The sequence below is a fragment of the Camelus ferus genome, chromosome 10 (assembly GCF_009834535.1).
Source record: "Camelus ferus isolate YT-003-E chromosome 10, BCGSAC_Cfer_1.0, whole genome shotgun sequence".
Lineage (NCBI taxonomy): Eukaryota > Metazoa > Chordata > Mammalia > Artiodactyla > Camelidae > Camelus > Camelus ferus.
This window is the reverse complement of record NC_045705.1, coordinates 4,988,229-5,012,936: the sequence shown is the minus strand read 5'-3', so window position 1 is coordinate 5,012,936 and position 24,708 is coordinate 4,988,229. Positions and strand designations below refer to the sequence as shown.

General features: G+C 38.3%; 1 protein-coding gene and 1 long non-coding RNA gene across 2 annotated transcripts in view; one reads left to right on the top strand and one right to left on the bottom strand.

Annotated features, from left to right (window-relative positions):
* Window positions 1-24,708, top strand: part of CNTN5 (contactin 5) — a 550,779-nt gene that overhangs the window by 327,059 nt on the left and 199,012 nt on the right.
* LOC116666302 lies at window positions 2,670-23,690 on the bottom strand. Its single transcript, XR_004323065.1, has 3 exons — window positions 23,681-23,690; window positions 8,587-8,592; window positions 2,670-2,867 (listed from the first exon to the last, which is right to left on the bottom strand). It is a non-coding gene; the product is annotated as an uncharacterized LOC116666302 (long non-coding RNA).

Genomic DNA, 24,708 nt, shown 5'->3' with positions numbered 1-24,708 from the left:
CTCTGATACACAAGATTTGAAATGTAAACTCAGAGGGATTAACTGACGTGTTCACGGCCATCCATCACAAAGCTGAGCTTTAAAACTAAGTCTGGTGCTAGTCAATGGTTCTACGATAATCTTAGCAATTAGGTTGTCTAATGGTGATGTTGCATGCCAGTCTACGTGGAGAATAGTGATGGAATTCCTTCTCAGCGTCCATGGTGTTTCTGATAAAGATTCAGCTTCCCTGTCTGTACTCAAAACTGCACGACCAACGTCATAGACAGTTTCCACACACACAGACACACACTGTCACACACACACACACACACTCTGTCACAAATATTCAGAAAATCGTCCCAATAAAAAACTAAATTTAAATCTAGCTTTCCTTCAAATAAAAGTCATGGAGCCAGACTGAAGATTAAGAGACACGGTGGTCAGTATTTCATCTTGCCTTCCTCTCTCTCTTTCTCTGCCTTACTTCATGGTAAGCTAGACCACATAGGAAGCGATTGACAGTCCAACTATAAGAAATATTTTTTGCTTTTTGTTTTCAGTGACACACTGATCAATTTATCAAATGTTATAGATAAAATAACTCTAAAGGTACCATTATCATGATGCTTCTGGGCTGTGCTTTGATATTTTTCCCATTTTTAGATTTCCTCTGTGCTGAGGGATACCCAGTGCTTCTGAACTTGGTCTTCCTCCGACAGTGAGTAACCCCAAATAGTTCAAATTTTTTGAGTAAACAGTGTGCTCACATGGTGACAAACAGTTGAATGGGAATGGAAAAACAACAGATTTCTCACATTTTCAAATGATTCCATTTTCAACAGTATGTTTAGATAGTATAACAATGGTCACAGATCTTCAAATTAATGGCATCCATTTAAACACAGAAGACACGCATGTAAAAAAAGCCTCAAATTATTTGTTCCTAATAACTCCCAAATTTAAGGCCACAGAAACTCTAAAGGTTTCTCCTCAAAGGTCTCAAACTTTTTTTCCTGATCTCACCTCCTGATTTAGTTTGTCTCATTTCCACTCTTTTTTGATTGTTAAATATTTTTAAAAAAAAACATGCCTCAGTTCCCAAGGGGAGGACTGAGGGAGTCAGTTAATCTAAGCTGTAAATGACAACAAAATAATTCTGGCTCTGTTGTGCTATGAACACCTCTAGTTTGAGGCTTTATGTCTCTAGCTAATTACCGGTTTAGCAAGTAGTTGATAAATTCTACTTCTAACTATGGTTCATTTACCCCAGTTACTATAAATTGTTGCACAAGTTGCCTGGTTATACTCTCTACACAGGCACAACTTGAACAAATCATTAATTGCTTAAAGGCTTTTCTTTTCCAAAAGCCCCCCAGACTACAACTTTCAGCTTAATTTGTCCTTAATACAAACAACATCCAAAGTGCTTGGGGACTCAGGCATCTAAGTACATGCTGCTGACATCCTGCCACCTCCCCTAGTGACTCTTCAGTGAATGTAAAAGTGAGGAGAGAAGATTCTCAGGCTGTTTAGAAAAAAAAAAAGTATTTGATGATGGGCATTTTTAGCTTCCTCTGAGAGTTAATAGTCACTTCTTTTCAGTTTTTGCATAAATCATGATCTGATTTAACTATGGTTGATTTGTAATGGGAATTAGTGGGCTGGTTACAAATTAGGCCATAGACACAATAACCTTGACAACAAGGAAAAGCAACCTGCAGATTATTTCCATAAAAGAAACAGAAGCTCATGTTATCATGAGCATGTTTACTTATATTTGCTGAAATAACAGAGTTATTTATGAGAGAGAGAGAGAGAAAAAAAAGTGTAAGATGATCACTATCTTCTTAATTATTTTTAGAGGTTTCAGGCTACCAATTTATTTTTGTTTTTCTCTATTTTCAGTTGTACCTCCACTTCTTCTTTTCCCTAATGCCATATCACCTAGACCCTGTTCTATTTAATTCAGTTTGTTTTAGTGAAAAGTAAGCTATGTTCAACATATATTGAACGTGAGACACTATGCAGGTTCATACAATAACAAGAGAGAATCCCAGCCTCAAAGTGGCACCTGTTTAATGGGCAATAAAATTAATATATAGATAACTATAACTCAAAATACTTAAGGTAATAATAGCCTAGGATTATCAACACAAGAATTTTAATAGATATTATTTAGGTATTATTAACAGGATAATTAAGATAGAAATAAAAATAACTACCTTTTGTTGAGAACTGGCTCTTTTATATATGCATTACTTTATTTCAATCCTCGAAATAAGATAATACTATAAGGAAGATATAATCATCATCATTTTAAATAAGGTGACTGAGTCACAGAGAGATTGCCTAAGGCCACAGACAAAGCAAGTTATAGTCAGAAATAGAGTACAATCCTCCTTGGATTCAAACCAATTCTCGGTTTATTCCATCGTATAAAAAACTTTTGAGAGCTAAAAAGAGGAGTAAATATAATATGGATGGAAGAGAAGGGAAAAATTCTGGGATGAACTGCTGTTTGAAATAGTCCTTAAGTAGGATTTTGACACATAGAAATAAAATTTTAAAGTAAAATTTTAAAAACAGAGGGAGGGAATCCTCACATCTTATCTTTGAATCTCATCTTTTTTTTTTTTTAATGCCCAGGAGTGGGATTGCTGGATCATAGAATCCTATCTTTAAAAAGAGAATTGACAATGGATTCATTTATTTTGTTCTTAATTTATCACCTATCATTTATTTACACTCTGTGCTCAGACAGTCAATCCTTTCATACCACAGAAATAAAATCTTTTGAACTGCTCGAGGTGGTTTTAACTCACCAGCTACCCACATAATCCACCCTACTTGATCTAGCCTGTACTCTCAGTAGCTTCTGACCTGGCCTCTCTTTACCTACCTTTGTCCCCATAAGAGCATTCTCCATCCAGCAACCAGAGTTTTCTTTTAAAACGTAACTTCTATCATGTCCGTTTACTTTTTGAAACTTTCCAGTGTTTCCTTCCTCTATGTGGAATAAAATGAAAACTTCATACCATGTCACGTGAGACCCCATATGAACTGACTGCTGCTTCCTTTCTCCTCATCTCATCACTTCCCTTCCTCTTGCTCAAAAAGGTCCAGCCCCACGGTCCTTCTTTCTGGTCTGTGCACGTCCAAGACTCGTTCCTGCCTCAGGGCAAGGCACCTCCTGTTTTCTCAGTTTGAAACACTGTTGCCCCAGAGTGTAGTGCTGTCTCTCCTCTTGGTTATCTAGCTCTTGGGTTGAAGGTTACCTTCTGGGGGGCATTCTTCACCGTCTGTCTATAAGAGAACCTCCATCTCATTTTCCCTCCCCCGTTACCTCACCTTGTGTTCTTTAAATCACTTACCACACTCTGAAATGTTCTTCTTGTGTATTTTTTATTTACTCAGTTGCTATCTGCCTCCCTCCCTAGAATAGAATCTCTGGGAGGCAAAGGCTGTTTGTCTTTTCTTTCATAACCCCGGAGTCTAGAATAGTGCTCTGCACACTGTGGAAGCTAATAAATACTTTAAAATAAATCTGTGGGAACAGCACATGTGCCCAAATCCTCTGCAGATCTCACCTTTTATGTCTTCGTGACTCAGCCTCCCAGATGTGAGTGAAGATGGTAATCGTTCAAGCTAAATTACGAAGGATATTACAGGGGTTCGAGGAGACAGCGTCACAGACAACTCTGAATGTCTTGGATGAAAGATGTTCTGATAAAGGAAGTGGTTGTATTATGACTACTCTCGCTTTACTCGCGTAAAGATCTGAGGCTTCTCTCTTACACGGTAAAATGAAAATAGTGTGGAATTAAATTAGAAAATTGTAAGAAAGGTCAGTTCCCTTTGTTTACTTTAATTGAAGAAAATTAACTGAATGGAGTTGGATTTCCAAGATAGCTTCTTTCACGCTAGTTTAAGAAGTGGTTGACTGTGGTCAACCCAGTTTTCCGGACTGTCTCTGAATTAGAAGCAGCAGCCGTGAGGCGTGAGCTTTCTCGTCTCTACCTCATTTACCCAGTGAAGCATCTGCAAAGCCTCTGTGGGTGGTTTAAATGCTAATATTCAGAAAAGCAGTTTCGAAAGCAAACACCCAGCTGTATTTAAGGCCTACATTTTCCTGGTGAATGTGTCCCCAGGGGTGTACCTTTCTGGTGCCCAGACTTTTGAGCACCATCCATATTAAGCACAAATCAGAACACTTTTCACAAACCACTTAAGGCTGTTTAAAACCCGCAAGTAAATCATTTTAACTAAACCCTGTGATACAGCTTTGCTCTCCAAACTGTCCCTATCTGGTTTTAAACACTATTATAAAATTGTTTTAAAAATTTAGAAGGTGGCATACCACATTAGAGCTGTTATATCTATATAAATCATGTGTGTGGAATAGGACTGTGTTTTTTCCCCCCATGCTGAGATCAACGCTTAAAATTTTATGTCATCGTCGTCTGTGTGTGTGGGTGTGTGTGTGCTGGGAGGAGGGGACAGGGGGCCAGTATGCAGGCATGCACCTGTGCATCGGATTTTAATGCAGGGATTTCCGACTCTCTTTCTCTTGAAGTTGGTTAAGGGCCCTGATGTTTAAAATAAAACAAAAACAAGATGTGTTCCTTAAGGTACAGGCTGTCAGTGGCATTGTGACCCCCACTCATGCTGGCTTCTTCCATCAAGCAGAGTTCTTGGGGGACCCAGGTGTGCTCGAAGGAAGAAGCTCAGGTCCATCCTCCTGTCTCATTTTATGGGTCATTTACGTGCACGTGAGCCCCTTCAGCTGGGATATGCAGTACGTGCCTCCTCTCACCCAGTGGCCGTCTTTGAGTTGAGTCCCACATGTTTTGGGGCACCAGAGGGTTTACCCAAAGCCCAAGATGATTTGTAGGAAGACAGGAATGACTCTCTCCTTGCCCAGGAATGACCGTCCTAGCTGCTGGATGTCCCATGTCCCCTCAGGTTTTTGGACTAGAGCTTGGGTTTGTTGATCATTTCTGTAAGCTGCAGGTTTTTAAGCACACATCTCTCTTTAAAATACGCCTTTTCTGAAAGTAGAGATAATAAAACTAAGCCTGGGTTTTCTAATTCTCTCTACCATCTGGACAACCATCACTTGAGTTTGGGGGCACAGTTATGATCTCATGATCATTGCTCAACAATTTTTTCCCAAAGTGGTTCAGTCATAGAAATCATACATGAACCTTAGAAGGAACACAGATGAATAGACCATTTCCCCTGGAAATTCTGATGCAGCAGAACTGGGGTGAGATGAGTCTCCACGAGCTAGAGATTTTATTAGGACACAAGCGATTTTCACGAGCAGACAGGTTTGCAAAACACAGCTGTTCGGGGTGAGCATCTCCCCGTGAACAGTTGAGCCGGACAGAGTTTTTCTCTCCTGGTCTGTATCAGTTAGCTCCACTTATGCAATTTGGTCGTAACTTGTCTCTGGTCCTTTTGTTTACATGAAATCAAACATACTTAGGTTTTCTCAAATAATGAATACTAATTGTATGGTTACATCTAGCTATGAGAGAGAGGTAGTAATATCTCAAGTGAAAAGGAAAAAAAAAAAAAAAACAGGTAGGGAAGGCAGGTCTTCAAGAGACTAAACTGAACAGGTGTCCTGGATAAAGCAGACCGGAAATGTCATCAGCTATGGTCCATGGTCCTAACTCTAGTGTGCTCCCATTTTTTTTTTAAATTGGAGTATAGTTGATTTACAATGTTGTGTTAGTTTCTGGTGTACAGCATAGCAATTCAGTGATGTGTATATATATATATATATGTGTGTGTGTGTGTGTGTGTTTATATACACACATACACATATACTCTTTTTCATATTCTTTTTCATTATGAGTTATTGCAAATTATTGAATATAGTTCCTTGTGCTATACAGTAGGACCTTGTTCATATATTCTGTATATAATAGTTTGTATCTGCAAATCCAAAGCTCCTAATTTATCCCTCCTCATCCCCTTTCCCTCTGGTAACCATAAGTTTGTTTTCTATGTCTGTGAGTCTGTTTCTGTTTTGTGAATAAGTTCTTTGGTGTCCTGTTTTTAGATTCCACATGTAAGTGATATCATGTGTTATTTTTCTTTCTCTGTCTGACTTACTTCACTTAGTATGATGATCTCTGGGTCCATCCACATTCCTGCAGAGTGCATTATTTCATTCTTTTTTATGGCTGAGTAGTATTCCACTGCATGTATACCACACCTTCTTTATCCAGTCATCTGTCAGTGGACACTAAGGTTGTTTCCATGTCTTGGCTATTGCAAATAGTGCTGCTATGAACATTGGGGTGCATATATCTTTTTGAATTAGTTTTCTCCAGATATATGACCAGGAGTGGGATTGCTAGATCATATGGAGAGTCTATTTTTAGTTTTTTAAGGAATTGCCATACTGTTTTCCATAGTGGTTGCACCAAATTACATTCCTACAAACAGGTTTCCTTTTCTCCGCACCCTCTCTAGAATTTATTGTTTGTGGACTTTCATATGATGGCTATTCTGACTGGTGTGAGGTGACACTTCATTGTAGTTCTGATTTGCATTTCTCTGATAATTAGTGATACTGAGCATCTTTTCATGTGCCTATTGGCTATCTGCATGTCTTTACTGGAGAAATGTCTATTTAGATCTTGTGCCATTTTTTAATTGGCTCCTATGTTGACTGGAACCTTTCTCTTTTTTCCACTTCTGCATCTCATTGTGTGTCTTCTTGCTTCTTCTCCTGACCCCGATTGGATCACTACTCACATTTTACTCTGAGTCGAACTGAGAACATGACGTTTATCCGACCTATCTGCCCCTCTCGTATCTGTAGTATAAATAATCATTTAACTGAAAGTGGTATTTTAAAATATCTCTTAGCTTTCTCATTATCCTTGATTTGTAAGGAATCAATCTATTTTTAAGCCCTTTAAAATTTAAATTTAGTTTTATGAAATGTTTAAATTGTAGCTATTCTCCTAATCACTGGAGTAAAGACTCATAAAGTGTTGGGTGGAAGGAGAGGAGATATGGAGTTCCAGGTTCTGATGCACCTCTCTGCTGAGTGATGTCCCTCACCTATTTATCTGTTCTATGTGTAGTAGTTTGTATCTACTAATCCCAAACTCCCATGGTTCACACCAAAGAGAGATAGAAAGAGAGAGAGAGATGGAGGGAGAGGGACAAGGAAAAACTGTTTATCATTTGGTTTCATATTTGTTTGACAACATATTTTTTGCTCACCTTGCATAAATAGAAACACTCGTGTATGTTAACACTTATATTTAGAAACCACTTTTGTTTAAACTCCTTTTGGCAACTATATTTAAAAATAAGTCATCAAGCTAAACAAATACAAAACAACTTTCATTTCAGTGATCTGAGTGTTTTAGCAAAGCATCCATATTGTAGCATGATTTTTCCACATTGCTTATTAGATAAGGATGTTCCATAAAGAACCAATAAGCTCAGAGGATATGACGTAAAAAGCAGGATTCCAACATAGAGAAGGGATATATACTATCAAAGGTTTCTTTCTGAAATTACTAATTTACATGGAATTTCCAACAAAAACCCAGAATGTGTTTTGGGATAGAAGCCCATAGAAATCTCACTACAATTTTTATTTATTAAGTATTTGTAATGTGTTTTGGACCATCTAGTGCACACCCCTATTTAGTTTCTTGGTGTCTAGAAGTGCATGACTAAAGACAACATCACACACATCACAGTTGATATGCAAATCACATTAGACACGCAAATATATCTGCAATGTGCATGGATTCATTCTCTAGAGGTAATTTCAAATTTGTTGCTCTTTTTTAAAAACTCATCTTAAGAGGCTTTATTTAATCTTTACAGAATAAGATGATATTTGAAATAGTCTGACGAATGTGATATTTTTCAGCACGCATTCTCCCCAATCAATAAATTTAGTCTCAGGTTTAGGCTCAGAGCAGGTTTACATGTAAGCATTTGTTGTTTGAACCTACCAGCCTGTATTTCTGATGGCTTCTCAAGCCCATGAGAGAAAAGAATCACAGAAAATGCTTCCATTGGTTTTTGTCCCCATGCGTACCTTTGATGATATATTTAAGCATTTCATCAGATGATACGTCTCAACAAATTTTTAGCGAAGAGCTGTTGTCAGTGTTTTTGTGTCCGGTCATAAGAACTGTTTTAAACTCCCGTCAGAATGCTCCGCATTCAGCGGGAACCAGGATGTGAGGCAGAGATCATGGGATTAATTATTGGCAGACAGGGCTGGCTTCACGGGCATTCCGCTGTGCGGCTTCACCGGGCACCATACTTAGAAGGGTTCCATGCTTAGTTTAGTGTTTTGCTATCACCAAATCAAAATTCTTAGTAATTTTTTGAACAATGGGCCTCATGTTTTTATTTTGCACTGGGTGGCTCGTCCAGTCACTAGACTATTTACTTGCTGCATGGTCCCAAGCAAGTTGTTTAATCTTCGTAAGCCTCATTTTCTGCGTTTATAAGGAGGAGAGGCTAATTATACCTATTCTACCGTTTTTGCAAGAATTAAAGGATATGATGCTCTCAGTATGTTTACTATAGCACGTGACTCACATTCAGTACTGATCGCTCACAGGCTGACTGGTGTACACCTCCACTCTGGAGTGGTCCTTTCTCCTGGAGCCCTTGACATTGTCTCATGTGTAGACATCTCCCATGTACCATCCCTTGGAAGCTGGCCTCCCTCCTACCTGGAGCTCGTCAGAATTCCTACCATTCTTCTACCATCTACAGGCTTGAAATAATAGTCCTCTGACTGATTGTTCCCCTAAGCCTTATTAATCACCCAAAACCTACAAGTCCCAACTACCGTATCTCTGTTGGATGATCTCAGCCTACTGACGTAAATCCGGTTTCATCTACACTAAAATGCAGGCTACATATCCTACCATGAAAATTAATCTGCCTAGAAAGTCATTTTCTATCAGTATATTCGTCTGCTCTAAAACTTTTACCAGCCTCCCAAAGCAAAAATTTCCTCTTTCCATGTGCCTCTTTCTTGTCATGCAACTACATGGAGAGAGAAGGCAGGCTGTAAATATAAGTTCCATGCTTATTTGAAAGCAAAGTGAAAAACTGCGCAGTTGATGGGGAAGGTGTCTTCCAGCTGCTGAAGTAAACGGCAGCCAGGAAAAGAGCAGAGCGTCCAGGGTGCTGTTTCCCCGGCACAAAAACCCAGCTTTCCTCAAGCCTCTGCTCTTCACCTAATTTGACTTTCAACACCAGGCTGCATTCTTTAAGGAAATAGGAGTCAACAAATTTTAGCTGAAAAAAAAAAAGCACGGTAGATTATTTTTCCTTCACCATTGAGATACTACAGAAATGCACTTATCCCTAAGCCAGTCTGTGGCAGAAAACGCCTGTGTAACTCTAGTAACCTCAGTGCCTTCCCTAGTGTATGGGAGCAGGTGTTCTTCAAGACAGAAGGAATCTTAGATATCATCCAATCCAACTTCCTCAGTTTACAGATCATAAAAGTGAAGATAATTTGCCCAAATTCATGAACCTGCCTTTCCTAAATTTCAGCCAAATATCCTTCCCAAAATGCCCTACTGCCCTTGTATAGATGAGAATCAGGTTTATTTTCCATGAGAATGAAGGAGGTTAGTGTTAAAAAGAAGAGGGGTTTTTTCTTTGGCTGCAGAGGGTCTTTGTGCCTGTGTGGAGGAGTGTTTGTGAAAATGAAAAAAAGGAACCACACAGAATAAAAAAAGTTATTCCCAGCAATTGACTGAAAGGAGAAGAAATCATAAAAAGCTTGAACGACAGGCAGATGAATAGTGTGATGAGATAAATACAATTTTGGTGTTATTGAGATCAAAAGGAGGAGGAAAGTGTAGGGAATGAAAGATGTCTAGATTTACATCCATTTGGAAATCATTTAGAAACCCTGAGATGAAAAGTTCTGTAGAAATAATAAATGTGGCGTTACTCAAATTTTTAGGAACTGAGAGATTTATGCATTGTCACAAGATGATATTAAAAACACCTATTCATTTTTCATGTAATGAGACAGAATATACATTCTATATTGGAGGCAAATTATGCCCAGTTATTTCCATGTATTTTTCTTCAATAGCAGGTCAATTGAAATTGTGAGTGAATGCCTAAGGGCAGAGTTGAACACTATAAAAGAAATTTACCTGGGGGAGCATTTAAAAAAAAATCTTCCATTTGACGCATTGTCAGAATTACCAACATTCTATCAGATGAGCTAGTGCATAGGTTAGTTAGCTCTTTGGGCTTAAAGTCGTCTTCTATGCATGGACTTCATGTGCTCTTTCTGGCCCATTTGCATTAGTGTTTATTTAAGTGTGGAGAGACTATTGCAGCATTTAAAGCTTGAGCCCAATTACCCAGGGACATCTCAGCATGAATTACAGCTGTTATAAGAGATTATGTGTCATCAGACTATGAAGTGACTGTGAGAGTATTCATCCTTTATTATATTCGAAGATGGCATCCAGAGTAGTGATGGCTTGTATTGTGTGGTTACAAATACATGTCACTGCCCCTGACTCTTGCTATACTTACAAAATGTGGATAGTATTTGGATCCCAAGGATGTGATCTTTTCAGATAAGGGAATCCTCCTCTGACTAGGATTCCTGTATTGCCAACAGCTTGTTGAGTTGAGTTGGGTTGGGGTGGGTTGGGTTGGGTTGGTCTGTTTCTTTGTGTTTTCGAGTTACTCTATTAATTAAGAAACATTAGTCCCAACCCTGGTCCTTACAATTCCCTGTGCTGGAATATAACCCATTTCAAATAAGGTTAGTTTACCTTGGCACCTCCTTTAGCTTGAATTTGGAAGTCCTCTTTTTGACCTGTCTGTTGCTGTGCAACAAACTGCACCAAAACACAACGGGCTCAAATGATAACCGTTTATTATTCCTCAGCAGTTTTTGGGGGGGTCAAGTCGACTGGTTATTTTGCTGAGCTCTCTCATTTGTCTGTACTTAGCTGCACGTGGGTCAGAAGTGTTGCCGAACTTGGCTGGTTTCTTACACATTTCTCATCACATCTGTCACATCTGTCACATCTGTCTGGCACAACTAGACTGACTTAACTGGCCCACATACCCTGCTGTTTTCTAGCAGATTGTCTAGGCTTGTTTGCCCAATGGTGGGCAGAGTTCCAAGAGAATGAATGGAAATCATGCAGGGTTTGTTAAAGCCTCCGAACAGATTCAGCATCCTGTTGTTCGAAGCAAGTCATAGAACCAGTCCAGATACAGAGCGGTGAGTAGATGGTGGGAGGGACTACAGAGTCTCATCGCAAAAGGGAATGGCTAGAGAGAGGGGAATATTTGCAGCCAGTTTTGTAAACAATGTATCACACACCTAGAAGAAAATGTATTTTAATTCATTTGATTAGAGCTAAAACAAAACAAGCAAGAAACCAGTGAGTTCTTCCCAAGGTCAAGTGACTGTGACAAGTTGATGGCAGAGTTAAGGTGACTAACCATCCTAGTTTGCCCAGAACTATGCCAGGTATAGAACTGAAAACCCCACATCCCAGACAAATGGGGATGACTGGACACCCTAGACAAAGACTAGCATTTTCTGACTCCTACTCCAGGGTTTTTTCAGCACACTAAAATAGGCCTTGTGGTCACATAGCCACTGGGTGTAAGTGACCTAGGTTCCTAGCACAAGAGCAGCCTGTCCTACTTCCTGCATCCTCCACTCCCATACGTGCTCATGTTTGACGAGTTGGTTCACTGGTATACCTGCCTTGTTGCAAAAGTGTTTAAGCCATCTTACAAAGCGGTGTATCACCAGGTGATAACTACACAAGCTGGCACTGTCTTTCTACAAATATTCCATGTCCTTTCATTTTCTGAATGTTTATTCTTTTTGGTTTGTGTTTATACTCTCTCTCTCTTCCTAGAATGGCCTTCGCTTTTTTTCTCTCTCTGCTAAAATCATTCAGTTTACAGTTCCCACTGATCTTCTCTGTGATGTCTCCCCCTACCTGAAGAATTAATCACTGCCTCATCTGTGCTCCCAGGATGCTTGGCCCATATTTTGTTCACAGCACTTATCACACTGTTTCTACCAAGTTATGTGATTATCTCACTTTATTGGGTTTTTCGCCTTTTAGCTCCTTTATGTAAAATAGCCCTCCACATCCAGGAGTCACTCAGTAATTCCGTTTCTTGTTGTTTTTGTTGAAGAAATAAATGAACCAACTGTTTTCTTGGGGCTTAATGCAACGTGAGGATTTTCTCTTCTGTCACTAAAAAGTCCTCAATTGTTTTTGCTTTTTTTTTTTTTTGCTCCAATATGTATTTTATACATTTTTATCTTTTATCTCAATGTAAATTCTGCCCCACACAACCCAGCTCCCCCTTCCAATTTGCTGATTTTTAATTGGCTGCAGTTTCCAAAGCTGGGGAACTAGTTCCAATAATATCGTTTCTAACCCATTAAAATATAAATTCTGCATTGAGATCTGAAGTGCTTCTGCTTAAGGTCCTGTGGTTTTGTGTTTGCACTTTGTAATACCTTTTCTGGCTTAATGTCCCCACAATGTTCAGAAAAATACTGAGCACTCAATAGGACTAAGAAGAGTTAGGGCTCTTCCCTCTGGGAGGCTTCCCCTGGCCAAGCCCATCCTTGTCAGTTGGTGCTCGACACACGTCCATATTTTTATATTATCATCAAATGCTTAATTATTTATCTTCTTCTCCAGCATTCTGTAAGGTCTTTGAGGCTAGCATTTGTAGGTGGCTCATGGTAGATGCCCAACCAAACTTTATTTACTTCGTGAATTAATTAATCAAATTAATGAGTCAAGCCAAAAATACAGTTTCACAGGAAGATAGTATACAAAGAAAAAGAATAATTCAGACTCTCTCTTGGCTTGTGTTACTTGTGTAATAGCTTTTTCATACTCAGAACAGGCTGTGTCTTCCTTAGAACCTGGCAGGTGAGAAGAGGAGAAATCCAGCTTGTTAATCTCTAATTTGCTTCACTTCAATTTGCAACTTCAATTTTGATATCTTCCTAGAGGAGATGAGTCTAAATTAAGAGTAGGATGGATTCCTCACCTTGCTCGCATCAACACTAATAAGACATCTTCAAGTCATCAAACAGATGTCTTGGCAGTTGTGGGACTTCAGCCAGTCCTGGAATGAAAGGTAGGACTTGGTTTGGCAGAAGAAAAGGAGAAGACATTTCAGATAGAGGAAATAAAATAATCTAAATGCATGAAATGGAAACAACACATGGTGTTTCTGTAATAGTGAAAATGGATAGAATTGCACATGAATAGAATATAGAATAGTAACACATAGGTTTGAATAGCCCTGATGATTAAAGTAAGATGGGATATGTACACTTGACATATGGGTAGAAGAGGTGCATGCAAAGTAACATTTGTGAAAGATTAGTGGAAAACATCAGTGACAGAAAAATACCCTGGGTTAAACAAACATAGTATTCCAGCAGTGAGAATAGAGGGGAAGTCATACGCTCAAGAAGGATGCAACAAACGTGAATTTATATTTCTGAAGGAAGGAACAATCAGTCCACTTTTCTAGCCTCGTCTCTCACCACTGACCCACATCACTTTTATGTTTCAATGATCAGAATTTCTCATGCTTGCCGAATTTATTGCATCCCTTTGGATTACATTGCCTTTGCTCATGTGGGTCCCTCTGTTTGATCCTTCCTTGCTTTTTCTGAGAAATTCCTACTTAACCTTCATGATCCATTCTCCTGGCCTTCTCCAAGCTGCTAAAAGGACCATCACTGTATCTCATTCATTTTTTTTTAATAACTAGAACCAAATATAATGACTGCTATTCACCTCCTGCCTGCAAATAAATACACAAATACATACATATATACGTACCTAAATAAAATGGTGATGATGAAAAAGAAAGTGAGTTAAGTGCATGAATCCCACTCTTCACAGAGGCAACACGACTGGGAGAGGCTGCTGTTTCAATTGGTGGTGTGATGACTCATTTGTGATCTGCTGGAGACAGGTGGGAGCAAGAAATCCATCTTGAAGGATTCCAAACAGAATCTCCAGTTAGAGGCTGAGAGACTTGAACACAGTTGACCCAGATACACGGAGATGCACATAGACTACAAAGCAGAACTTGGAGAAATGCTTACATTTTTTGGAAAGGATGAAAAATGAAGAAACAGAGGCTGTGGGAAAAGAGAGGTGGGGGAAAAGTCCTGAAAAGGTAGTTTGCAGAAGTCAAAGTAAAAGAATTTCAAGAAGAGAGGTAAAACAGTGTCAACTGTAGGAAAGAGGTCAATGCCTGAAGAGAAGATTAATTTAGGATTCATCAAGCATCTGATCACTGATAGGAAATAGTTAAAAGAACGGTTTTTGGAAAAAATATTACTAAAATGTATGGTTTGTTTTTTTTTTTAGTTTTTTTTTTTTTTTTTTTTTAGGGGGAGGTAATTAGGTTTTTTTGTTTGTTTGTTTTTTAGAGGAGGTACTGGGGATTGAACCCAGGTCCCTGTGCATGTTACACATGCTCTCTACCCTCCCCCTAAAATGCATGTTTTATCATGTATTTTATTCATCTGAGGTGATAAAAAATATGTACTCAGAAAAGGAGAAATTTTTAACTGGTGGTAGTGATCTTTGGTCATACACTATGATTTTCCTCCCTTCTGTGTTACCAGCAAGCTCAACATTAACACCAGATGCAATTAACTAGGAGACATGGATTCTATCTCTAACTAGCTGTGTGACGTTGGACAAAACGTAGAGCAATCAGATCTTTAAAGGTCATTTTATTCTCATCCAGTATAAGAGTTTCCCTACAATATCCTTGACGGTTAGTTAGTTTCACCTTTCTAGATGCCCGCCCCCTTGTCTCTAAAATAATGCACTCAGACTTCCAGTTACTTCTGATTAAGTGAACTAGAAGATAAAGTCAGTAAGTCAGGTGCCTTCAACTCAAATTCAGCATATATGCTGTATAAATTCTAATCCACATCTTACTTTTAAAGTGAAATATTTTTTAAATGTTAATAAATACTTAAAATCAGTAAGTAAAGAGTAATTAGCATGGGTATCTTCTTATTGCCCTTTAGATTTTACTTAAACTTAAGAGAAAGTTCTGTTGAAAGGTATTAATACTTGTATTGACACTTCAGCAGCTCCAGATGAGTCTTTGCCAGTTTTTCTCCTGATTCTAGCATTTTGCCTAATTTTGATTTCACGCATCGGTAAATTCTGAACAATCCGTGTCTTGAAGTGCATCATGTACTAATTTTGCTCTGACAACCTTGTAATGGGAATGTGAACACTTATTACATTTTTCTTGTTAAACTAGGGAAAAAAATCTTGCAAGTGTTTACAGCTCTCTACCCTTGCCTCACTGAGATGAAGTTTGATGTAGCTATTTCCTGTTGCTTTGAAATCTCATTTTTAATAACACTGTTCCACACTGGGCACTGCATGTTTCATCTGTGAACTCACTCACCTTTGGAAGCAGTAGCCATAATCCTATAAAAATCCTGTTTTGCTCCAGTCAGTGAGAGGTTGGAAAGTAGAGTCTGTTTTAATTATTACACTCTACCTAGCCTTGCTTGCAGGTGCTATAAAGGACCTGGAAGCAATGGTTATATCACTCTCTTAAGTTTGAGGGAAATTTCTTCTAAAAACTAAAAAGGTGTCTGTGCCACGTGGAGACCTTGAATCACACTTAGCAACTTCTATAGGCTAATGATGAGTTTTTTCCAATATACCCACAAAAGGTTACAGAGATCTTTGACTGATAGCAGATGAATATAAAGATTGAAATCAGGAAGTAAGTAGAAGTAAAGGAAACTCTTTTAGAAGTCCCAGAATTGGTTTTCTATTTTATTCTATTTTGTCAAACAGAATTGGAAATCATCAAATAATCTGCTTCTCACACATAACTTTGAAACAAAGGAAACAAAACTCTCAGATACAAGGTAGAAAATGTCATGTTTAAAAAGAATAGTTTTCAAACATTATAGTCCAGTCAGATAGAGGAGCAAGAAGTTCCAGAACGAAGAGTCACATATAACAGCTTTCGTTGAGTTCTTGCTAGAAACCAAGTATTGGACCAAATACTTTCCGTATATCATCTCATTTAATCCTGACCTCAAGGAGGAAAGTTGGGAATGGTTCCATCAAATTTTAGACATGGATATGGAGATGAAGTTGCAAACTTGAAACTAAATAAAAAGACTAGTTTTTGGCAAAACTCAAATTCCATGCTAGGTTGCCTGAAAAGCCTGCACACTTTAGAGAACATCCGGTAGCTTTGTCTGAGTAGGAATTCACCAGACTGACAAAGGAGAGGATGCATGTCAGTCAAAAACCAGAACGTAAGTTGCAAAGGTGCAGAAGATTGATGGAGGCTGCAGGGCAGGGTATGATGCGGAAAATTTGGGGTGAGGAGATCTGAGGGTTGAGAGATGGACAGGAACCTGATTTGAGTGTACTTACGTTACCAAAGGCAAGTTCGTGTGTCCGACACACCATGACGCCAAACTGAAATGTCAGAGTTTAGAGCAGAGAAAAGTTTATCACAGGGCCAAGCAAGGAGGACAGGGTGGCTCATGCCCAAGAAAACTCAGAACTACCCGAGGGTTTCAGTGGAGCATATTTAAAGGCCAGGTGAGGGAGGGGGGTCGCAGGGTACATGATCAGCTCATGCACAATTCTCTGATTGGTTGATGTGGAGGTAACAGGGCGGTCAACCCCATCAATCCCTAGGGGCCAGGAGTTCTGGGAGCCATGTGCTCTCCATCTCAAGTAGTTAATTTCTTCCCTTTGGTGGCATCTGAAAAACTCAGGAACTATACATGATACACTATTATGTGGGTACTTCAGAGAGGAGCTGCAGCAGAGGATATGGGGAGGGGTCTGTCCTGGGAAAGCCCCACAGGGTCCTGCTCAGTTACACTCAGATATTATGCTAAAGAGTTTGGTCTTTCTTTTCATGGCTAAGGTAAAACCTGGAAAATATCTACCCTAAATATATAGGAAGTTTACACAAACTGAAAAAGAAAAGCACGAATGCTTTTGGAATTCAAAAGAAAAGAAATTTAAAAATTATGAATGCACCTAAAAACAAGTCACTTCCTCATTACTGTTCAGGAAAAAAATAGATACCAGTTTACATTTATCAAATTAGCAAAAAATTTGTAAATCTTAATGCTTAGTTGCTGGTGAGAATGGCATTGAGATAGGCCCGTTCATCTTGTTAGTGGGAAATTACATAGTTAAAACACTGCTCGAATTGGCAATATGTGTCTATGTGTGTCTCAATAATTTTACTTCTAGGACTTTATTCGTGAGAGCACAAATCAGGATGTATTTCAATAATGTTTACTGAACTATTATTTATTATAGGAAAAAATGGAGCAACCTGATATCAAGAATAGGGAGATGATTAAAGTTAGGTGATTATTCAGCCATTAAACTCATATTGTTTTTAGGAAAAAATTAAATAAACAACATTTAAAAATCAGAACATTTCTGCATAAAATTTAAGATTTCCAGGGGTTTTTTTGCTTTTGTTTTGTTTTGTTTGAACGGTTACAAGATCCAGCATGGCCACAGTTGGCAGATCTGAGTAGTGGCTTTTTTCTTTCAATAGCTCATGAGCTCCCAGTTCACCAAAAACTTTTCGACTCCCGGTTGTCTCAAACACAATTAGATCTGATAGTTTCACCTTTTTTCCCGATTCACCTGGCCTCATAGGAATTTCTTTGTAATGTAAGTTTATATGAGAGAAGCAGAATTAAAAGCTATATATATCATTTCAGATGCATATGAACAATAGCAACATATTTAGGGGAGTGATTTCTAGGTGAAGATACAGTTGACTTTAGATAGACACGTTAGATGGTAGGTAGATAGGTAGGTAGGCAGATAGCATTACTTTTTTTTTTTTTTTCTAATTAAGAGATCTATGGTATCCTTCTACAAACGTGCCGTATGTTCCTCTAGCCTTTCTGTCTTACAGCATATCTTCTTCACTATACTTGCATCCTAGAATCTTTGTGATATATTTAATATAAACTAGAAGCAGATGTGCTACTGACACAGCCAGTAAGGAGCAGAGAGGATGCACGCTGCTGTCCCCCAGTAATAAAAGCAGGGCTGTGAAGAGTTAGCCTGGATGTAACCTGGTCTTTGTATCCTGCACGAATTTAGGCAGATACCATTCTCACAACAACTGGAAAGACAGGTTTTATAATATCTATTTTGCAGTAAAGGAGATTAACACTCAAAGGTTAGTTTATCCAAAGGGGTTACTTAAGGCAAAAGGGTTTCATAAGCTTTCCCAGGGTTACTCTGCTGCTAAAGGGGGAGACAGGACTGGAACTCAGGAAGTATTGGACTTCAGCGTCCGGCTGCCTTTATCACATCCCTATCATGAGGAAGTCCAGGCAGCAGAATACGTAGCTTTTAGCAGTGGTTCTAGAAGACGTGCATGAGCTGAGTCCGTAAGCAGAGGACATGTTGCCTCTGTACGGACAGAGACACAGTGCTTCATTTGTAAGCAAGAGGCAAATGCTGACCTTGCTGAGATTTACAGCAAATCAAAGAATCCTTCAGATGCCTGTCTTCTGGAACACCTTGTATACCACATAGCAACAGAGCTCAAAGAGTCATCTCGTTATATGCATCTCTTCAAGTATGCCCACAAAATCAGAAGAGTTTAGGGGTACAAACCTTTCCCAGAAAGCAAAGAATCGTAATATAAAACAGCCACAAACAAGACCCTTTACCTGCTGAATCACCTCTTGTTGAGTCTGCCTGTCATGAGCGTCCACCTCATCCTCCACCTGGCCTCCTTCCTTCTTCTTCCTTCTTTTCCCTAATTTTTTTAATGTTTTCTTTTTTTTAAATTGATGTACATTATATTAAAGGTGCACAACATAATAACTCCATATGTGTGTACATTGCAAAATGACCACCGCAATAAATCTAGTTAACATCGATCACCATACAGAGTGGCAATTTTTTTCTTATGATGAGGCCTTTTAAGATCTCCTCCCTTATCAACTTTCAAATATTTACTACAATATTATTAACTATAGTCACCATGCTGTACATTCCACCTCATGGATTACTTATTTTATATATATATTATATATATATATATTTTTTATATATAAAAATACATATATGTATTTATATATATCTATACATGTATATGTATAGATATTATATATGTAGTGTGTGTGTGTGTGTGTGTGTGTGTGTATGCACACACACACACTACATCTTTATCCATTCATCCACTGATGGAAACAAGTTGTTTCCATATCTTGGCTATTATAAATGATGTTGCAGTGAACATGGGAGTGCATTTATCTTTTTGAATTAGTGTTTTCATTTTCTTCAGATTAATACTCAGAAGTGGAGTTGCTGGATCACATAGTAGTTCTGCTTTTAATTTTGGGGGAAAGCTCCACACTGTTTTCCACAGGCGCTGCATATGCCACAGGCAGCTGCATGAATTTACATTCCCAGGGCCCCCTTTTTTCCCCACATTCTCACCAATACTTGCTGTTTTTCGTCTTTTTGATAACAGTCAGTATAACAGGTGTGGGGTGATAGCTCACTGTGGTTTTGATAAGCATTTCCCTGGTGATTAGTGATGCTGAGCATCTTTTCATGTATCGTAGGCCATCTGTATATCTTCTTTGGAAAAAAATGTCTTTTCTGTCCTTTGCCTATTTTTTTATTGGATTGTTTGGGTTTTTACTAAGAGCTGTATGATTTTTAAAATTAATCCCTTATCAGATACATGATTTACAAATATTTTCTCCCTTTCAGTAGGTTGTCTTTTCATTTTGTTCGTGAGCTCCTTAACTGTGCAAGCTCTTTAGTTTCATGTAGTCCCACTTGTTTAATTTTGCTTTGTTGCCTTTGCTTTTGGAGATTTCCTCTTTCTTCCTCCTTTCCACTGTACTCTTCCACCAGGTCCCATCCTTTCAGACCTCTCAGCCCCTCAGCTGGTTCCAATTCAAGACAGAAATCCCCATAGCCAGGTCTTTGTTTCCAGACAATGCCCAAGGATCCATACAACAGCAGGTCCTTATGCTTAAAGGCAAATCTTTAAGACATGCAAATTCTTCCAAAGGAAACATCTCTATGTCTAAACAATGCTTTTTCTCACAACATTGCCCTCTTTTTCGAGAATTTTAATGTTCAAGTCGGCTAACAAAGCGTATTATTTAATGCAACAGTAGCTACATCAGAGGTTAGCCCTCAAGTCACAAGACTTGCCGAAATGAACATAGCAGCAGCTTATATAAAGTTCACACCAGTGTTACTGATCAGAAGGCAGCTCTTCTGCAAATGGTGATTCAGGGACTCAGACCTCTTGCAAATTGTGCCACTGCCATCCTTACATCAAGCCATAAGAAAGAAGATGGCATGGGATGTTTGAATAAACCACACCTGGAATGCAGCTGTCACATCTCACAGGCCTCTGGCCACACCTACCTGCCAGGAAATCAGAGGATAAGCGCCACCAAGTGGCTCCACGTTGTATAAAACATATTATTGGTCAGAACGTCATCTAACTGGGTATCCAGGGAAAAAAGGGGAGAGGCTTCATTAAAGAGATAGCTAGACTGTGCAATACACAATTTTGTCTCTTTCAAAAGCCTTACCAAGACTCTCTTTCCTCAGGTTTGGGATATTTTATAAGGGCAGAAGGGAGGGGAATAGGGAGAAGAGGGGAAGAAAGAGATGAAGAAAGCTCATCAGTATTGAAATTCAATGGCACATACACTAGAATCCCTTCATACATTAAATCTGCAGTTTAAATTGTACATTGTTTCGGCAAAACCATCATACAACATAGTAAAGGGAGTCCATTATTGCCTTGAGAATGTAAGAATAAAATGTATTTGTTTGGATGACGATACAACTATGTAGAATTGACAATAGATATTTGTCTGTTTGCCTAAGAAATCACCTTAAATTGTCTCGGGACAAGACAGTTTCTTGGGACAAGAGGAGGAAATAATAATGGCCTCCGTCTCTCTAAGAGAGAAGACCATAAGGTGATGTGGTATTTATGTAAAACGGTGCCCTCACCCGAACAACATGAAATCAAAATAGCTGACTGCAGTCAGAGGCATCTGAGAAACTCTGCTTCACATCTTACTTTCAAGGGAGTTCTCTGAGCACTGCTGGAGGTCAAGCAACTCTGAAAGCAATCTAATATTTTGGCAGTTGAAGGACATACTAACTCCATCATACCTATTTATGCCTAAGTCTAAGAGTTCAAAAAAATAAATAAATTCACCTAGATTTAGTAGATTTGGAAAGTGGCTTTAGTGGATTTGGATTTAGCATTTTCTGAACATAGCTTAGACATTAATAAAGTAGACTAATAATAAACTTAGACTAATAAAAGTATCCCCAAGACCACTTTTCTCTCACTCCTGCTGTGCTTACACACTTGTCAGTAAATTAGGGTTTTATTTCCTTCATGCCAGGTATCCTGCAGCTTTTAAGGAAAATAAAGGCCCCTGGTGTAAGATACAAGAGTTTCTCACAGAGAGTAGATAAATCCTTATTTATTAAAAATAATTTCTTTCTTAGCATGAGGTCAATATCTTAATGAAAAAATTTCATGCTATAAACAATATTAAAATGTACTAATTATGACAATTCCAGCAAACCCGAGTGCCCTGGATTATAGAATAAAAGGCTTGTTTCCAGATGCTGTAACTATAGTTTTATCCTTTTTTACTTAAACATTTTGGTAGTTCCTAAAATCAGGCCAAATTACAATAAAATTAAATGTTTGAGAACCATATTGACAACCAATTCTGAGAACTGAATTCCAGGCTAACTAAAGCAAACAAACAAGAAAATCACTTTATTATACAGATGGGTTGAAATGTGACACTATCATCAGATAGTTGATAATTGTACTTCTTTTCCCATTACCACATATTTATCAATTAAATTCTTATGAAAAACTTTTGTATAAAACTATAGTTTATAAAATTAAAGTCTTCATTCCTGAAGACCTAATTACCTATCTATCTACATATATATTAACATATAAGCATAAGTACATATGTATCATATATTTGTGTATATGCTTTTAATATCAAATTATTCCAAAAAGGTAATATTACATAGTTTATAGAAGCAGAGTTTGTTTTGCGTGGAACCTGGAATGCTGAGCAGGATTTACCTAAACAGAGAACAATGGGGAGACCCTTACTTGTTAAGAAAAGGCCTAAGTAAAGTTAGTAAAGGGCATTCTGAGCATATTGGCTTGACTATTGTAGAAGATTTGTGTAGACATAAAGGAGTGAAAAGATTAGGAAAAAAAGATTGAGGTCACACTAGGGGGAACCCTGTGGGCCAGACTGAGAACTGCATTTCATCTTACAGAGAATACGGAGCTATTTCCAGCAATGTCTAACATATTACTGAGCTTGAATATAAGTCAAAGGGACGAGTGTTGTATAGCAAAAGAATACATGAAATACACTAGACAGCTGGTTTTAGGAGGACATCACCAAGTAGCCATGTGTGGGGTAGACAGAAGTGGAGAGAGATTGGAGGAAGAAAGCTGATGCACTAATCAGGTGGTGGGGGCAAGGTAGTTGGCAGGAAGAATGGAAAGACAAGGTCAAATGGGAGAGACTTGTATATTTCTCACAAAGTTCCAATGAAAGTAAATCTATGTATTTTTTTCAACTTTTTATATGTTCAGTGTTTCTCTTAGTTATATCAAGATCCTGTAAGAAAAAACAAAAACAAACAAACAAACAAAAAACCAAAAAAAACAAGCAGCCTGGTACAAAAGTTAAACTTTGAGACAGTTTCTCCTGAGTCCCTATTGTATGGTCTCATATGTGTTCTCCTCGACTCCTCTGTTACATATTCCCATAAAACCTGGTATTTCTCTTTTGTAGCATGTATGGCCATTTTGATTATGTTTTATGTTTCGCTGGATGAGAAGTGGTTAACTTCACAACTAGTCTATGAACTCCGTAAGTGTGTAGACAGCATATATATTCCCACTGTTGTATGCACCACATTAAAGTTCAGTCATTTTTAACTGGTGGTCTGTTGCAATTTGGAGGATCAGAGTCATTTGGCAGCAGATCAGCTCTGTGTTTCTTGAACAAATTTATCATAAGCAGAACTGGCTCTAGAAAAAATAAAAAATAAAGGCAAAATCATTGTGGGAAAGACTTCTTCGCCTTTTGTAATGCTATTCCAACTCCCAGGTCTGAGTTCTCATCCCCAGCACCCAGCATTTTCATGCCACTAAGGTCTTCTCTCGTTACTAAAGAAAAGCCTCTACAATTAAATCACACAAAATATTAGTGTTACTTGCCTTTTAAAGGTCCCCAAAGAAGACAACAGATGACTAGAGGATGGTAGCGGGGCTGTGCCTGAGGCAGGCACTTCTGAGGCCCACCCAAGAAGCTACTAATTCCAATTATGTCATAGAGCCATATTCCTGGCCATTTTCTCACCCACCATTTTTTTTTTCTTTCTGATAACAAAATAAAAATTACTAACTAACTTTACCTCAGTAATTCTTTGTAAATATGAAAGAGAAAAAAAACGGTCTGTTTTTCAACTTCTATTTCAGGTAGCTTTTACTGCTTAAATGAGCATTCAGAATGAAAGGCAAAAAACACCAAGAGCACAATTTACCGATGCAGGGTGTACGAAAAAATATGATAAAGATCTGCTTTATTTATCTTTATGGTGGGATCTAAGGAATTCATCTTACGTTTGGCTTCAGCTTTGCAGTCGGCTCATTCATTTCCATATTCTAGCTGTCTATTCACGAAGACAGAACGTAAGCAGAACAGATTTTTCTCTGTTACTCCAGACATCTAAGAAAGAACGCTGAGATTTCAGCATTTAAGTAGATTCTGTGAAGATGATCAGTTTACACAGGATCATTACCTGAACAAAAACAACCCTGAAAATAAATGCGGCATTTTAAGTGCAATTATAAGGAATTCTACCCAGATTGAGATTTTTCAATAATACAGGATCACTCTTTTTCCTGGTACATGCTTAAACTGTTTTCTGAATGTTTAAAACACAAAATGTATTCCAGTTCATAATAAGAATGTGAGCTTAGGTATGAGTTTTCCCACTAGGTATTATAAAAAGGCATTAGAGAAAGAAAAAACACAGAACAATCTATTTATAAACCATAAAATGTACAACAAAATAGTCTTAATCTAATTTGCAATCCATACCAGAGATTGTAATTTTCTAAAGCAGGAGACAAATGACTTATATTAGTTTATAAATAGTACCTTGCAGGGCTCTGTATTTAGTTAAATGTCCAGCGATAAATCTGATTGGCATCAGAGATGGATAGATGGCATAGGGTCAGGGGATCCATTCACCACAGTGATAGTGAAATGTGGGACTGATGTCGCTTCAGTCTGGGGTGTTTTATTTGAAAAAGCTCAGTCTCTGGTAGCATCAGCGATGCCATTTTATTATCGTTCAGCATTTGTGCAGATGCTCCTGAAAGTGTCGCAGCCCACTGAGTATTGGATTAAAGAGAGGGTTTCAGGCTATATCTTTCACTAGAATATGGCTCTTCCCAAAGTGTCAGCATGAAAAATGAAAAGCCAAAGTAACCCTAAATTTCTCTGCAACAGAGCACAGCTGTATAGATGTACCAAGGGAGAGAGAGAGA